Source organism: Raphanus sativus, unplaced genomic scaffold (assembly GCF_000801105.2).
Source record: "Raphanus sativus cultivar WK10039 unplaced genomic scaffold, ASM80110v3 Scaffold3448, whole genome shotgun sequence".
Taxonomy (NCBI): Eukaryota; Viridiplantae; Streptophyta; class Magnoliopsida; order Brassicales; family Brassicaceae; genus Raphanus; species Raphanus sativus.
The window spans coordinates 1-10,924 of NW_026618754.1; the positions used below are offsets into that span (position 1 = coordinate 1).

Genomic DNA, 10,924 nt, shown 5'->3' on the forward strand with positions numbered 1-10,924 from the left:
TAAAGTTTTTGAGAAATTATTGAGTGGAGTTTATTGAATTGAAATACATAATTAATTTACTATTATTATTTTTACTATTTTTTAAATAGGTAGAAGAGGTGTTCTATGAATAGTTTAGGTGATTTACATTAGATTAAATTACTTGTAAATACAAAACAAGAATCAATTATTAAAAGAGTAATTGCATTGCATTGCATTTACACATAAAAGTGTACATTTAGATATATGATACCAATTATTATCATTTTATAGTTCCTACATTGTCCCTATCTTTTCTGTAATGTTTTCTCTCTCTCATCTGTTCTTTTTTTAACACTGGAATTTCATTCATTCACTGAGAAATACATTTGAGATACATAAGGCTGGCAGATTCAAAGGAGAGACAGAGCCCGACGATCGGGAACCATAAAACAAAGCGAAGATACACACATGACCAAGAACAAAGGACTGGAGAAAGCAATAAGAGCCAATAAAGAACACCAACCCAGAAACAAGTAGTAACACCTAAACTCCAAGCGGCCTTTGATATAAACTTACCACAAACAGATGGTAACTGAAACCTCCTATAGTGAATAGCACAGAAATAAGCACGGAGACCAAGCTTTATAACCGATACGTCATACCGGCAACGGCGGAGAAGCTTAGAAGCGACTCTAAGAACGCCTTTAAATAAGCTTAGATCACAAGGGAAGACCTCGAACAAGTCGCTTGGGAAATGACAAGGAGCGAATCGATTCACCCGGCCAAAACTAATCCAACAAACCAATTAGTAACGGAACGAACCGAAGAGAATTCAAAGGCGAACACCATGGAATCCGGTGACATGCAGATTGGAGAGGAGTCACAGTCACAACCGATCAATCAAAGCTGACTAGAATCAGAGAACATGCAGATAGATCTAGAACGAAGGAAGCAAAATCAAGGCAAAAAAGAGAAACCTTGACATGCACAAGAACAGAACACAGCTAGATCTAAAGAGAAACTTGCATGCACCAATTCATCCTTGAAGCTTGACCCTTCGCACTACCAGAACACAAACTAAAGCTTTAAATAAGAGGAGAAACCAGCTCCGGTGCTGAGAAAGCCACCGGAGCCAGTCACCGGAATTGACAAAGATTTACTAAGTTGAGAGGATTTTTAGAGCGAGAAAAGTTTGAACTCTCTCTCATCTGTTCACTTTCATCTTCTTCTTTTTACTTTCATCTTCTTTTTTTATCTCAGTTTAGGTAATTGATTTAGTTCTTCTTAAATTTTTTCATTTTTTGTAATAATACATAATCATCTGCATTTTTTTTTCTTCCTATTCTCATTTTTATAACTACATTAAAACACTTCAAATACACAATTAACATTTATTTCTCTTTTGTATTTCTTTCTAACAAGTCCCGTGCCCTAATAATTTTCTTCTGATTTTAGTTAAGTAAAAATATGAACAGATTTTGACTTACTAAGCGAAGGTTTCGAGATCTATTAACTCCAAATGAGAACTATTCTTGCAAAGGTTACATTTTTATTCTCTTTTGTTTTTCCTTTATGTATTTTATTGTTTATGAAGAAATGCAAAGAACTTGATCAACGAACAATGGTGCCACTTTTTTTTCAATCTATTCATTTTGAAAAAGTTTCTTTGCCATATGAATGAATGTACAAGAATTTCAGCAACAATATTTTCAGATCTAGTTTTATCTTATCTTTTATGATATGTTTGCAGATGGTATGTGCAAGATAAGCAGATTCACCAGAGATATTAAAATCAAAAGAAAGAGTGGAGAAGATAGCACTAATGATGGTGATGTTGCGAAGAAAAAGAAGATGATTTCGATAGGAGTTAGTAAAGAAGTTTTATCCGGATTAATTTTTGTAATAACCTGTTAAGGTTTACACATACTATTACTCTACTTCTTGATAATGGTTTTGAGAAGATTTTTTTGAAACCAAAAATCTATATATCCTTATTAATTTATTTTTATCTGACTACTTTAAAAGTACTGCTTTTATTTGGAGGTACCCACATTTTAAATCTCGGCTAACAAAATGATTTTGTTGGCTATCAATAGTTTTATCGGATTAATTTTGTAAAATCCAGTCTATACTCATGCATACATATTACTCCATCTCTTATAATAATTTAACTTGAACTCATTATGTATTATCCGGTTATAGTACACATTCATATTGCAGATACAAAAATCACTATATGGATACCACTGTCACAATTCTGACTATCTATGTATTGTCTGGTTATAATAACATTCATAAAATATCATTGTAGCTATTGTATAACACAAGACCAAATCCATATGTATTATGTATATGTAGTTTATTGAAGTACAAATAAATTACAAAGTCTATGCATCCTAAAGTACATACAAATTACATGTTCAAATTTTCATGATATTTATCATTGTATCATATTTTTCTATGTATTATCCGGTTATAATACACATTTATAAATACCACTGCAGCTATTGTAATAACACAAGACCATACCAAAATGTATATGTTGATTATTGATGTTTACGGTCCATATTATATGTGTTATCTGTTGTATTCTTGTTTATTGTGTCTATCACAAACTTAGCTCTTTTAATTTAATGTGTTAACCACTCTAATATATGAGTATTCTTACAACATTGATTTCATTTAATTTAATTTTACTGACCACAAATTTCACACTACCACATTTTGGTTACCACCACAAGTCTGACATTCCTTACTAGAACTTATTAGCTTACAAAATTAAGAAGAAAATATAATTGTAATTACACCTTCATTTCTCTACTGATTCTACAAGTTTGGAAAACAAATACCACTAAATTAGTTATCTTTGTATGTGTATACAATTAATTAATTCTTATTAAAATAAAATTATTATGTGAACACATTTTTTCCTAAGTTATATTAAAATAATTTTTTTATATTTATAGAAACATTTAGAGTTTTTTTTCTTATAGTTTGCCCCTACATTAACTAAAACATAGGAAAGCAGTGAAATATTCATTTATAAGTAATAAAGTTATTTAACTTGGATTTCAAAAAAAAATATTAATAACTTACAATGATTATCAAGTAAGTTGTAAAGTGTTTACAAGTAACAAAAAATAATAAGGCATGAAATAACTTGCAATTCTGTCATTTTTAGCAGTTACTTAAAACTGTAAATGCTCACTTTTAACAAATTTAGTACAACAAAAACTTATATACTATCGTATAAACTAAATCAAGTAGTAAATATACCGAAAATACCAAGTAAGCGGTTTGTATACATTCTAGTAGTACTATCTAGATTCAAATACCACTATTTCAAACAGATAAAGATAGTGACTTGTTGAAAAGTAAAATGATGAAGAAAATGCTGAGAATTGTTTGGGTGTAATTGATTGATTTCCCATTAAAAAGGTGGCGGACGAAACAATTTTTCTTTTAAGTTGACTTGACCATAAACCTCTCATTGCTCCTCCTCTTGCGTCCTTGGACCATCATTCTTTCAAGACTTAGTCTTCTCTTTCGTCTCTTAGTGACATGGTAACAAAGTAACCACGTTCTTATGCTTCTCTTCTCTCTCCATGACAAATAAAAGCAATTTCGTCGAATTGAAGAAAAACATATCTTCTTTTTTGTTTGTCTCTCTGATCATTTCAACCCCCAGTTTTAAACGGTAGCTGTTGTCCGATCTCTATCCATCCTCTAGTACTGTGTCTTCTTGTAAAGCAGTCTCTGTTTTTAGATTCACACCCTCTTTTTTTGGTTCTTTTCTCTTGACTTGTGTAAAACCCTGAGAACAAGAAGTGTATAAACAAAAATCTTTTCAAAAAGAAAAAAAGTGTATAAACAGAGATAGTTGTCTATCTATATAATTGAGAAAAAAAAAGAGTTTGGCTGTTTGTCGGTTATGGGGCTTTGCTGGTCTTCTTCATCTAAATCTCCTTCAACAACAACAACAACACCTACCACTACTGGTAATATCAGTTCAGGTTTGTCTTCTCAAAATCTCTTCTTTTTCTTTCTTTCTTTGGAGTAATCTGTCTATAATAGGTTTCACTTCAACTTGTGTAATACGTTGCCTATCATTTATGTACTCTGTTTGTTCCGAGAATCTTGGATTTGTTGTGCTTATAGTTCTGTGAGATCAAGTGGTGATCTGTTCCATTAGTATTTGTTTGTGATCTGTTATGTGACTGAGTGTTCTGGGAATGGTTTTTGTTTTGAAATGGTGTTTCTAATTGAAACAGGTCCGTTTAAGTCAACGACTACAGAAACATCAAGAAGTAACATATCTAGTACAAGTGGATTCTCTGCTGGAAGTGGTGGAGATGCTTGCCCTGAGGGTCAGATACTTCCCATTCCGAACTTGAGGATATTCAGCCTGCAGAACTTAGAGCTACACCAGAAATTTCAAGTCTGAGAACGTTCTTGGAGAAGGAGGGTTTGGAAGTCTTCAAAGGCTGGCTTGAGGAGAAAGGGCCTGGTAGTCACAGCACTGGAACTGTGATTGCTGTCAAGAAACTTAACTCCGAAAGCTTCCAAGGATTTGAGGAATGCAAGTGAGTAGAGTAAAACTCTTATATCAATGGTATGCAGTGAGGAGTTCTGTTTGTTTATTGGATGGTTTGTTTCTTTGTTTCTGTGTAGTGTGAGGTGAACTTTCTTGGGAGGGTTTCTCATCCGAACCTGGTGAAGCTGTTGGGATACTGCTTGGAAGGTGACGAGTTGCTTCTGGTGTATGAGTTCATGCAGAAAGGAAGCTTAGAGAATCATCTCTTCCGAAGTAAAGAACCATCTTCTTACTTTTAAGTCATTTTAGATGTTATTATGGTTTAATGCTACCCCACTGATTTGAAGCTGCTTCTGTTTCTCCAGAGGGTTCTGTAGTTCAGCCGCTCTCATGGAAATAAGGCTTAGGATTGCAATAGGAGCAGCTAAGGCTTAGCGTTTCTGCACGCTTCAGAGAAGCAAGTCATTTATAGAGACTTCAAAGCTTCTAACATTCTACTTGATAGTGTAAGTAAACTACATATGGCTTTATGGATTTTGATATATACAAGTGTGGAGTGAGATCAACTTGTTTGATCTTTGTTGCAGTCATTTAACGCAAAGCTATCAGATTTTGGATTGGCTAAGTTAGGTCCTTCTGCTAGTCAGTCTCACATCACAACACGGTTATGGGTACACACGGTTATGCAGCTCCAGAGTATGTTGCTACAGGTACTACAAAAGTACAATGTCTTTTATCTTCTTTTGCTTCTTTATGGTTTTTGAATACAAACTGTGTTTGGTTCCTGACAGGTCACTTGTATGTAAAGAGTGATAACTACGGGTTTGGAGTTGTTTTAGCTGAGATCTTGACTGGTTTACACGCACTTGATCCTACCCGTCCCACCGGTCAACACAATCTAACAGACTGGATCAAGCCTCATCTCTCAGAAAGAAGAAAACTGAGGAGGATAATGGACCCTCGTCTAGAAGGAAAGTACCCTTTCAAATCGGCTTTCCGAGTGGCCCAACTGGCTCTGAAATGCCTTGAACCGGAACCAAAGAACCGTCCATCGATGACAGAAGTGGTGGAATCGCTAGAACTCATTGTAGCTGCCAATGAGAAACCGTTGGAACGAAGGACCACTAGAGCTTCCCCAACCGTAGGTCACCAACAAAGCCATTATCGAAGGGAGCATCTGTCTACATTTCAACCGAGGCAAACTGTGGCTAGAGGTCACTAGTGTTGTTTTTGAAACACAAGATTCTTTTTTCTTCTCTCTCTCTCTGGTTTTGTATTCGTTAAGAAGATGATTACATAACCGTTCGTATGTATACTATGGAACCAAAAGACAAGACTAGTAAATGTGTTGTAACTAGTAAATGTGTTGTTGTGTGTGTTTGTAGATGCTTTATAAGAGATTAAGAAAGTTTTGAACTATTAGTTATCTAGATGAATAGTCCAATCGATCTTTTTACGAATATAGTCAGCTCCAGGGCCGTGCCTGACTTATATAAGATTAGAAACAACAAAAAAAATTTGGCCCAAACACAATTTTAAAAAACAAATACACAAAACTGTATAGTGAAACCAAAGTTGGGCTTAGAAATCAGCACATTGCACATGTTGGCAAACACATATTACCATATGAACTAGCTGATTTTTAAACTATTTGGCCCCTAAATTAATTTTAAGCAGACTGGCCCTCAAGCTAATGCTTGACCAGCTTCCACTGAGGCACGGCCCTCAGCAGAAGTCAATATATGAGCTTCTTAGTTAGAAGCCAGGAACTTAGAGAAACTCTTGTTACCATTCTGTTTAACAACACCTTCCCATAGTGACTAATAATTAGGAAGTTCTGTAGAGACACACCATTTTGCTCAAGCTCTCAAATAAACGAAACCTTTCTCCATATAAGATATATTCCCCACATAGATCGCTGAGATTGAGAGATCCAATTAACACCACCACCTCAATCTTCTTCATGAGTTCTGGGTTCCCTGTACTTTGTTTTGTCGAAAAATAAAAAACTAAGTGAGCTATTTCTAAACGTCCCACATCGGTAAGTTACATAAAGTCTGTCATAAGCTTTGCACTATAAATAGGAAGCACGGCCTAACTTTCAACTCATACCTTTCTCGGCCTTTTGGCTAAGATCAAGTGTAGTATCTGTTCTTATCAGTTTAATATCTGATATGTGGTCCATCGGATCACACGATATTAACTTTATTTTTTGAGGGAGGGAATTCATAAGATAGCTTGCTATCTGGATTTCTGCGAGTCGTCCATGCGTTGCACTACTGCACGGATCTGGCTTAACCCATCAAACCAATAGTTCAACTCTTTTCTTCAACTCTTTTCTTCAACTAGACTGCTAAACCCAAAATATTGAGCTCACTTGTGTTGTTTTGAACTCCCGATATTTTTTTCTGTTTAGTAATCTTTGCAGATGATTAGACTACCACTCATATCTGTACATACTACATGAAACCAAAAGACAAACCTGATGGTAGCTCCAAAGCTGTACATATCACACACCAACTACATGGATACAGTGGTTACAAGTGCCAAGATATAAGCATCTTAATTAGAAGCCAGAAACGTAGAGAAGCTGTTATATAGATCAACTCTGTTTAACAACGACTCAGGCTTATAGGAGGAAAATAAGTGTCTATAATATTAATATAGGAACAATAAAAATGGACACAGACAACAATCAATTCACAGAATATGAATACAAGTCTATTAGGGATATGAAAATAGCATCTTTTGACGTATACTGCAAAAGAGATTAAAGAAACCATATTCTTCCATTTTTGTTTTCCAAGGAAGATGATCTTTTGAAGTTTTCCATCTTCGCTCAAGCTGTCAAAATCCTTCTCCATAAGATATGTTCCTCACATAGATCGCTGTTTTTTAATTAACACCACCACCTAAATGTTTTTCATTGTAGTTTGTTTGGTTGAAGGAAACTAAGGAGAGGTTATCTCTAATGTCCCACATCGGTAAGGTACAGAAAGTTAGACATAAGCCTTGCACAATAAAAAAGGAAGCATGGTCTTGCTTTCAACTCATACCTTTCTCGGCCTTTTGGCTAAGATCAAGTGTAGTATCTGTTCTTATCAGTTTAATATCTGATATGTGGTCCATCGGATCACACGATATTAACTTTATTTTTTTGAGGGAGGGAATTCATAAAGATAGCTTGCTATCTGGATTTCTGCGAGTCGTCCATGCGTTGCACTACTGCACGGATCTGGCTTAACCCATCAAACCAATAGTTCAACTCTTTTCTTCAACTCTTTTCTTCAACTAGACTGCTAAACCCAAAATATTGAGCTCACTTGTGTTGTTTTGAACTCCCGATATTTTTTTCTGTTTAGTAATCTTTGCAGATGATTAGACTACCACTCATATCTGTACATACTACATGAAACCAAAAGACAAACCTGATGGTAGCTCCAAAGCTGTACATATCACACACCAACTACATGGATACAGTGGTTACAAGTGCCAAGATATAAGCATCTTAATTAGAAGCCAGAAACGTAGAGAAGCTGTTATATAGATAACTCTGTTTAACAACGACTCAGGCTTATAGGAGGAAATAAGTGTCTATAATATTTAATATAGGAACATAAAAAATGGACACAGACAACAATCAATTCACAGAATATGAATACAAGTCTATTAGGGATATGAAAATAGCATCTTTTGACGTATACTGCAAAGAGATTAAAGAAACCATATTCTTCCCATTTTTGTTTTCCAAGGAAGATGATCTTTTGAAGTTTTCCATCTTCGCTCAAGCTGTCAAAATCCTTCTCCATAAGATATGTTCCTCACATAGATCGCTTTTTTAATTAACACCACCACCTAAATGTTTTCATCATTGTAGTTTGTTTGGTTGAAGGAAACTAAGGAGAGGTTATCTCTAATGTCCCACATCGGTAAGGTACAGAAAGTTAGACATAAGCCTTGCACACATAAAAAAGGAAGCATGGTCTTGCTTTCAACTCATACCTTTCTCGGCCTTTTGGCTAAGATCAAGTGTAGTATCTGTTCTTATCAGTTTAATATCTGATATGTGGATCATCGGGTCTACAAGATATTAACTCTATTTTTTGAGGGGAAAACCCGTTAAGATAGCTTGCTATCGGGGCTTTCACGAGTCGTCCATGCGTTGCACTACTGCACTGGTTTGGCTCAACCCACAAAACAAATAGTTCTAACTCTTTTTCTTCAATTAGATAGCTAAACTAAAATTTGAGCTCATTGGTGATGTTTTAAACTCCTGAGTTTTTTCACATCTCTCGGTTTTGCATTCGTTAAAGATGATTAGAACACCATTCATATGTTCACTACATGTAACCAAATACAAGACAATTTACATGTGTAGTGTTCTGTAATTGCTTAAACTCATATATAAGTGACCTTACTCTCACAACACAAGATTGAAGAGATGGGATCACATGTGTGCAAAGCTACAAGCTTTGTCCTCGAGGATTAAGCAAGCTTCCTCCAACGGTAAATGGCGGGAAGTGCTGTCTTGTTACTCAGAGATAATACAGACATCTGAAACTCAACTCAACGACCCTTTCCTCTTCCCCATCGTTTTCAAATCTTGTGCTAAGCTCTCGTGGCTGTCGCAAGGCAGATGCGTCCACGCGAGTCTGTGCAAGAGAGGGTTCGAGTCTTTTGTCTCTGTCGGGAACTCCATCGCTGACTTCTACATGAAATGCGGAGACTTGTGTTCCGCGACAAGAGCGTTCGACTCTATGACCTCGAGAGACTCTGTTTCTTGGAACGTCGTCGTTTTCGGGTTTCTCGATCATGGCTTTGAAGAAGATGGGCTATGGTGGTTTTCCAAGTCCAGAGTTTGGGGCTTTGAGCCTAACGTCTCCACATTGGTTCTTGTGATTCACGCGTGTCGTAGTTTGCGATGTTATATTGATGGAGAGAAGACTCACAGCTACGTGATCCGTTCTGGGTCTATATGGGTTTCATCTGTTCAAAATTCGATATTGTCTTTATATGCAGAGTTTGATTCGGTAAGCGCACGTAAACTGTTCGACGAAATGTCTGAAAGAGATGTTATTTTGGAGTGTTGTAATTAGAAGTTATGTGCAGAGCCAAGAACTGTTTGTGGACTGAAGTTGTTCCGAGAGATGGTTCGTGAGTCCAAAACAGAGCCTGATTGTGTAACTGTAACGAATGTTCTCAAGGGCTGTGCTGTTCTTTGAGGATGTTGATGTGGGAAGATCAGTTCATGGTTTTCTATACGTAAAGGGTTTGATTTGGGGGACGTTTTTGTGCGCATTCGCTCATCGATATGTATTCCAAAGGATTTGATGTTGATTCAGCGTTTAGAGTGTTTGATGAGACGACTTGTAGAAACATTGTTTCATGGAATTCGATTTTGGCTGGGTTTGTACACAACCAAAGATATGAAGAGGCTGTTAAGATGTTTAGTTTGATGAGAAAGGGAAGCAGTTGAAGCGGATGAAGTTACTCTCGTGAGTCTTTTTCAGGTTTGCAAGTTCTTTGAGCAGCCATTTCCCTGTAAGTCGATACACTGCGTGATGATCAGGCATGGATATGAGTCTAACGAAGTTGCCTTAAGCTCTTTGATTGATGCATATACAAGCTGCAGTCTTGTTGATGATGCAAAAACCGTGTTTGAGTCGATGGCCTACAAGGATGTGGTGTCATGTAGCACAATGATCTCTGGATTAGCCCGTTCTGGAGACCTTACGAAGCTATTTCAATCTTCTGTAAGATGAAGGATAAGCCCAACGCCATCACCATGGTTATCTTCTTGACGCATGCTCTGTTTCAGCAGACTTGAGAAATCAAATGGGCACATGGAATAGCTATCAGGAGAGGCTTAGCCACGAGTCATCTCAGTTGATACATCCATTGTTGACGCATACGCAAAATGCGGCGCCATAGAAATGGCGAGGAGAGCATTCGATCTAGCTCCTAGTAGAAACGTAGTCTCTTGGACGGTGATGATATCAGCATACGCTATAAACGGTTTACCGGAGAGAGCATTAGCATCATTCGAGGAAATGAAACGAGAAGGGTACACCAAACGCGGTGACTTATCTGGCGGTTTTATCAGCTTGTTATCATGGGGGATTGATCAAGCAAGGTCTCATGTTCTTCAATCAATGGTTGAAGATCACAACAAACCTTCGCTGCAGCATTACTCTTGTCTTGTTGACATGCTTAGCCGAGCTGGAGAGATTGATACAGCAGTGGAACTAATCAAGAACCTTCCAGAAGACATGAAACCGGGGGTTAGTGCATGGGGATCGATTCTTAGTGGATGCAGGACCGTTTGAAAAGTGGGATCATTACAACAGAGGCAATAGCTGAGGTTCTTGAGCTTGAACCCTTGTGTTCTTCAGGGTATTTGCTAGCGTCCAGCGTTTTTGCTGCAGACAA

At 36.8% G+C, this 10,924-nt stretch overlaps 3 non-coding genes and 2 pseudogenes across 3 annotated transcripts; all 5 read left to right on the forward strand.

Moving 5' to 3' along the window:
* The first annotated feature begins 3,756 nt into the window (after positions 1 to 3,756).
* LOC130506598 (probable serine/threonine-protein kinase PIX13) lies at positions 3,757 to 5,808 on the forward strand (annotated as a pseudogene).
* Positions 5,809 to 6,603: 795 nt separating this feature from the next.
* On the forward strand, positions 6,604 to 6,798 carry LOC130506599 (U2 spliceosomal RNA). Its single transcript, XR_008942071.1, has one exon. It is a non-coding gene; the product is annotated as a U2 spliceosomal RNA (small nuclear RNA).
* A 749-nt stretch (positions 6,799 to 7,547) lies between these two features.
* LOC130506600 (U2 spliceosomal RNA) lies at positions 7,548 to 7,744 on the forward strand. Its single transcript, XR_008942072.1, has one exon. It is a non-coding gene; the product is annotated as a U2 spliceosomal RNA (small nuclear RNA).
* A 749-nt stretch (positions 7,745 to 8,493) lies between these two features.
* On the forward strand, positions 8,494 to 8,689 carry LOC130506601 (U2 spliceosomal RNA). Its single transcript, XR_008942073.1, has one exon. It is a non-coding gene; the product is annotated as a U2 spliceosomal RNA (small nuclear RNA).
* Positions 8,690 to 8,946: 257 nt separating this feature from the next.
* LOC130506597 (pentatricopeptide repeat-containing protein At2g17210-like) lies at positions 8,947 to 10,916 on the forward strand (annotated as a pseudogene).
* Positions 10,917 to 10,924: the final 8 nt, after the last annotated feature.